The following is a 6,666-nucleotide window of genomic DNA, read 5'->3' as shown; positions in this document are numbered from 1 at the left end:
TGGAAGAGCTGAAATCTGTGAGTCCTGAGTTACGGAGTGTGACACGACTGAACTGTCCCTGCTCGATGTTTGTCTCATTCTGTCTGCAGCTGCTTACACTATGGGAGAAAACACACTGAGGGGGAGGGGCTTGGCTGTGTGTGTGTACATGTCTTAACTAATGTTGTGAGGACATTTTGGCCAGTCCTCACAACTTCAAAGGGCTTTCAGACTTGGTTTTAGGGCTCAGGTTAGAATCAGGTTCAGGTTAAACCCTCTGAGGTCAATAGTTATTTTCTTGAGTTCTACGTTATTTCTTAAGGTACTGGCTTAACCTAAAACCCAAGTGTGTTATATCACAGTTTTCAGAGCAATCTCAGCTCTTTCTATCATGACGCCCCTTTCTGACCGTCCCAAATGCTGAAAAATCTAAGCCCAGTTTTTTTGAAATTCTTCAGATCTCTTGTGAAAACAAACCTTTACTGATGTGGATGAATTGTTTTTGTGCTTCACTTTGGTTTACCAAAGTCTTAGGTTCATAAAAACAGTGCAACATGTGAATAAAATAGTAGATAATCTCTTCCTTATGGAGACAGAAAGCGAGTCCTTATAACGTAAATCATTAGATTTTATGGTGAGGGACCTCAGAACTCTATAGGTCTTCAAAACAAAACAAATCAGCAACATAAATGTTTTATTTAATCTCTTTCATCTTATAGGTTTTCTCACTAATTCTAATTTTAGCGTCATTTCTACAGTTACTGTCCTAAACCATGGAAACAGAGTTATCCAATCAGATTTTTCTTGTTGTTGCTGTTGTTGTTGCTGTTGTTGTTGTTGTTGTTGTTGTTGTTGTTGTTGTTGTTGGGGGGGGGGGTCAGTGTTGAGTTGAAGGCTGAGCTCTAATGCTCAAGGTTCTCCAGGTAAGGTTAGGGTTAAGTTAAGTTAAGGTTAGATAAGTAGTAGTTTTCCTTCCTGCTGATTATTCTCCTCAGTCAACAAAACCATCATGAACCACAGTTTCTGGTTTTTGGCTGGACCACAACAGCAGGACCAGCCCATCAACACAAATGTGTGTTGCTGACTGACTGAGTGATGAAGTTACACCATTGGTCAGTGTGGTATGAATCACAGCCAGCATTTATTATAACATGGTGCCGGCGACAGTCAGAGCGGGAGGTTTATTGTTTATTTGAGCCTTGTGAATGCAATATCTCGAGAGCTTCTCACAGGAATCCCTTCAAATTATGAATCAAAATGTCCGGAAAAAATGTGATTGTTGGTGATTTGAGTATTTTAGAAACTGCTGATCTCCTAGACTGTGGCTTTCTCATCAGATGTCAGCAGAGATGGGATTGATTGATTAATGGCAGATCTCAGGTCAGTTTTATTGATATGTTTAGCATACAATGAATAATCAGGCTGTTTCCAAATTAGCTCTGTACAATTTCAATACTGTACAGGAAATCCTGCGATGCAAACTTTCCCTGAAGCTCCAGGTGTGACGCGTGTGGTCAGACACTGAATCGTTATCCAACCAAGGAAACAAATGGATCTGATAAGATAAACAATATTTATTTTGAGACCAAAATGTTCCATCACAACAGCTGAAAATAAAATAGATAAAAAATAAATTGTCCACGCCTTCAGATGGACTGGAGAAACTGACAATAAGGTGCCTTGACATGAAACATTTGGCTCCAACAAATGCTGTTAGCTGTTAGAATTATTGATTGTACATCAAACATAGGGTTGAATAACAAAATGTTTCTCCTTTTCGGTCATACACATGAATGAAGAGATGATAATCTCTGATGTGAAATTGAATTTTACACCATGTAGGAGTTATTACGTTCAGCACTGGGTCATGTGGAAACAGATGTCGTGTGTTTTCAAAGTCACTGTCAGGAAATTTGACAGCAGTGAAGAATACAGACTACAGCTGAGAAAACCTCAGTCATGTGAATGAAACTTGTTTTTCACTCACAGGTTCTTTCACTTTGAACCCAGAACTTACATTAAATGTATTAAACTTATATAAACTTATATATTTTTATTACATTAAAGAAACTTTAGTTCTGCACGTGTATCACTCAAACTCCTGGACTCTGCTGTTTGATGAGTTTTTTGTTAGACTGTGGTGGATCAGGATCTTGTGTCTCGTCCCCACAGACGATGTTTCGCTGCATCAGTTCAGGACTCTCACAGTGAAAAGCATCTTCCTGTCTTTGTCGCTCAACAACATCACCGTCACAGCTCGAGGAAACTCAGGCGGCAGATGCACTGATTTTCATTTGTCTGTGCAAATTGAATTTATTTAGCTTGTTTGTTTTTGCTGGTCTAATTTCATGGCTGTTGTGACTCTCTGACCTTTTCCCTGAGTCCAGCTCTGTTTTCAAACAAGAGACATTCTCAAGTTCAACCTAATTAACGACTTACACGGGTCATTAAAACAGTATTTTATGATCTGATTTAATCAGGAACAATACAGAAATGAAAGACAATATTTGACAGGTTTAACGAGCTCTTACTATGAAGTTACTGTACACTTCTTTACCTGGTCTCCTTCACTTATTAAATTGATGTTGTACTTACACTAAATGTTGCTCCTGCACCGAAGCTTCAGTGATGTCCTTCACTTGTTGCTTTGGATAACAGCGTCACATGTAAATTTACAACATCTGTTACCAGAATACAAAAACACTAATAGGTTTAAGACGATGGGACGTTCTTTCGTTCTGCATGTGAGGCGTTCGTGGAACATCTGTATAATCTAATGTCTACCTATAATCTACCCGTGAGGCGTTCTGGCATTCAGGGAACATTTTTAAATTGAAACGTCTACCTATAGTCTGCATGTGAGGCGTTCATGGAACATCTATATATTGTAATGTCTACCTATAGTCTGCATGTGAGGCGTTCATGGAACATCTATATATTGTGATGTCTACCTATAGTCTGCATGTGAGGCGTTCATGGAACATCTATATATTGTAATGTCTACCTATAGTCTGCATGTGGGGTGTTTAGGGGACATCTGTAAATTGTAGTATCTGCCAATAGTCTGCAGATGTTACTTACTATAATTTTATTTTACTTTTATATTATATGATACTGTTATGTGTATGTTACCTAACAATAAAAAGATCATAGAAAAAAAAACACAAGGCAGAGCGTTAAATCACGACCTTGTGATTCTTGTGTGGGACGATTGTTTGAGACGTGACGTCAACAACCTGAAACTGTTCAGAAACAAACACGAGTGACTCCAAATAAAAGAGAGAAGAGTGATTTCCTGCTGCTGCTGCTGTGGAGAGAAATACTGGGAAAAAAGTGCAGCTGGTGTAAATAAAGAGTTTAATTTCAGACGTGTCTTCTCTTTGACGTTGTGACAAACTGTGTCTGTGTTCACGTGTGGGAATGACAGTAAAATGATCACTTCCAGGAATCTGATGAGAAATGATTCGCTTCACTGACGCAGCTTCAAAGGTTTTTAAAGAGACTCTGGTCGAGTTGTTCCAGAAAATTAGCTCATTTTGTCAATTACCAGAATGAGAGATGTAATTCCCACAAAGACTGTCTTGTCAAGACTTGTCAACAAGTGGCTTTGTTTTTCTTGACACGGTGAACATCAGTTTATTACCACACAGCAGTTACAACATGATGACTTTATTTGATCAGTTTTAGATGAAGGTGTCGACCGGTCTGCTCTCAGGTTCTTTACTGCTGATGCTTATAACGATTGGCTGGCCCTCTCTCTCTCTCTCTCTCTCTCTCTCTCTCTCTCTCTCTCTCTCTCTCTCTCTCTCTCTGTGAGGTGTGATTTATACATGTATTTGATTATTTACAAAGCCGTGATTGGAAAGCTTTCATATATTAATTCCATTTTAGTTTAGTCCACTGGTCTACATTAGTCAACAAAAACACTTCAAAACACTTTAAAAATGAATTTGTTGATGCCTCTTGGTCAATTTAAAATCCATAATCTCTAATCTTTTATTTCCTGTTTTTACCTGTTTCATTTCATTTTTGTTGTCACATTTATATGTTTGTTTTATTTGATGTTCTTCGTTTAACTAGTTGTTTCTCCCTTGTTTCCCATAGTTGTACCCACAGTATATTTAGGTACATTTATAAATATTTTATTAATACCCGATTCACAACAACAAAACTCTCTCTCTCTCTCTCTCTCTCTCCACCCACCAGGTGGAGGCAGACGGCCCCGCCCACCCTGAGTCCACTTCTGCTCGAGGTTTTTTCCTGCCCACTGTCACCAAGTGTTACTCATGGTGCGAAATGTCGGGTCTCTAATGAATGAAGACACCGGCTCTGTTTCAGATCACTGTGTTAGATAACTGTTGTGATTCGGTAACTTGACTTTAACTGTGACACTGGGAGAAACCGTCATGTGATCATCAGAAATCCCGCTGAAGGAAGACGTGCTGTTTCTTACTGACACTGATGCGACTGGACAGGAACTTGTTTGTCACCTGCTTCACAAACAGGAAGAGATGAAGCCGATACGAGTTCGAGCAGAAGGAGAGGAGACACACAACAATGACCCTCACTGTCAGCAGGGTCACCGCTGACAACCCCTCACCCAGGTCAGCTGATAAACAGAGGGGATCATGGGAGGTTGATGTTTGTTGGACAAAGGCTTCACTAACATGTATGAAATACAGAATTACCTCTGAATAATTCATGTTCCGGGGCTCCGGGGTCAGATCATCAACTGACTGCAACGAGCTGAGGGACACTACACTTACTAGTACTACTAAATACTGCTACTACTACTACTGCTACTGCTACTGCTACTGCTCCTACTACTGCTACTGTTACTACTATTACTGCTACTGCTACTACTACTACTACTGCTCCTGCTACTGCTACTGTTACTACTATTACTGCTACTGCTACTGCTACTGCTACTGTTACTACTATTACTGCTACTGCTACTGCTACTGCTCCTGCTCCTACTACTGCTACTGTTACTACTATTACTGCTGCTACTACTACTGCTCCTGCTACTACCACTACTGCTCCTGCTACTGGTACTGTTACTACTATTACTGCTACTGCTACTGCTACTGCTCCTGGTACTACTAAATACTGCTACTACTACTACTGCTCCTGCTACTGCTACTGTTACTACTATTACTGCTCCTGCTACTACTACTGCTCCTGCTACTATTACTACTACTACTGCTCCTGCTACTGCTACTGTTACTACTATTACTGCTACTGCTACTGCTACTACTACTGCTCCTGCTACTGTTACTACTATTACTGCTACTGCTACTACTACTGCTACTACTATTACTGCTGCTACTAGTAGTACTACTACTACTGCTGCTCCTGCTCATGTTCTACTATTACTGCTACTACTAATGCTACTACTATTACTGCTGCTACTAGTAGTACTGTTTTGTATTGATCACCTGGAAATATTGAAGCATTTCTGATTTACTCTCTGCAACATTCACTGTCTGGTAGCACAGTAGGAAATGACAGTTTCACTTTTTGTGCAGTTCCTTCCTTTGTAATGAAAAATGTTTATTCTAAATGACTACAGACAAACGTGGCAGATGATGCAAAGCTCCTGGTCCTGCCTGGTCCCACCGTCGATCCTGATGTGTTTAAAGGGTTTTGTTTTTGTGTGTGTGTGTGTGTGTGTGTGTGTGTGTGTGTGTGTGTGTGTGTGTGTGTGTGTGTGTGTGTGGTGCCTTCTCGTGGTCTCTCAGTGTGATGCACACTCCCTCAGTCTTCCTTTTTATTCCTCCTCCGTTTCTTTTGATAAATATTTGATTTATTTTATTCACACACATGAAACATTACAAATACACTGTATATCTTTCTTATGAAGTGATCTGCAGGTGAAGCTCATGTTAAAATCTCAACGTAAAAAAATTTTAATCATAAAAAGTGAGAGAAAAAACAAAAGAATTAAAAACTAGAAAAACAAACAAGTGAAAAGAAACAGCAAAGACACAATAACTGCAGTGGAAGGAATACAAAGATTTAAATGAATCCATCAATCAGAAATACAAAGAAAATAAAGAGAAAAAATCATCATTATATATTTAATCTTCACTAACAAACACCACAGTGACAGAGCAACAACAAACAGCTGATAAATATAAAAACAAAAACACATTAAATGTAAATGAAGTGAACAGCCACTGGGTGGAGCTGAAGTCTGATTATTAAAAATTAAAGAAAGAAACTCAAATGTAAAGATGAAGTTTTCAAAATAAATGAGATCAATAAAATATCAAATAAAGTTCAGTTTGTTAAAATAAATATTTCACTGTAAAAGGAGGAAATTAACATCAGAGTCTGTTTACAGCTGAGAGAGAGATCAAAGATACAAAGACTGTTTATTGACAGGATGTCTCACTTGGTGAAGAAAAAAAAAAGTCTGGCTTGAAACTGACTTCAAGGTTTAAATAAAAGACTGTGACAGGAAATAAAAATAAAAGCATCTTTTTACCGTCTGTGTGTGAAAAGTCAGGGGTGACGTTTCCTGACATTATAGATTTGGTGCACGTCTTCAGAGGCTGAGGTGCAGTTTGACAGGTGTGCTGTTGCTGTGGTAACCTGACCTCCATCCAGCTGGAGACTCTGACCTGGTTCCAGTTTCTCACTCAATAAACAAACAACTGTAAACAGGAAGTGAACACGGCACTT

This window comes from Seriola aureovittata, chromosome 3 (assembly GCF_021018895.1).
Source record: "Seriola aureovittata isolate HTS-2021-v1 ecotype China chromosome 3, ASM2101889v1, whole genome shotgun sequence".
Taxonomy (NCBI): Eukaryota; Metazoa; Chordata; class Actinopteri; order Carangiformes; family Carangidae; genus Seriola; species Seriola aureovittata.
The sequence above is the reverse complement of the archived record's forward strand: the minus strand, read 5'-3'. Positions refer to the sequence as shown.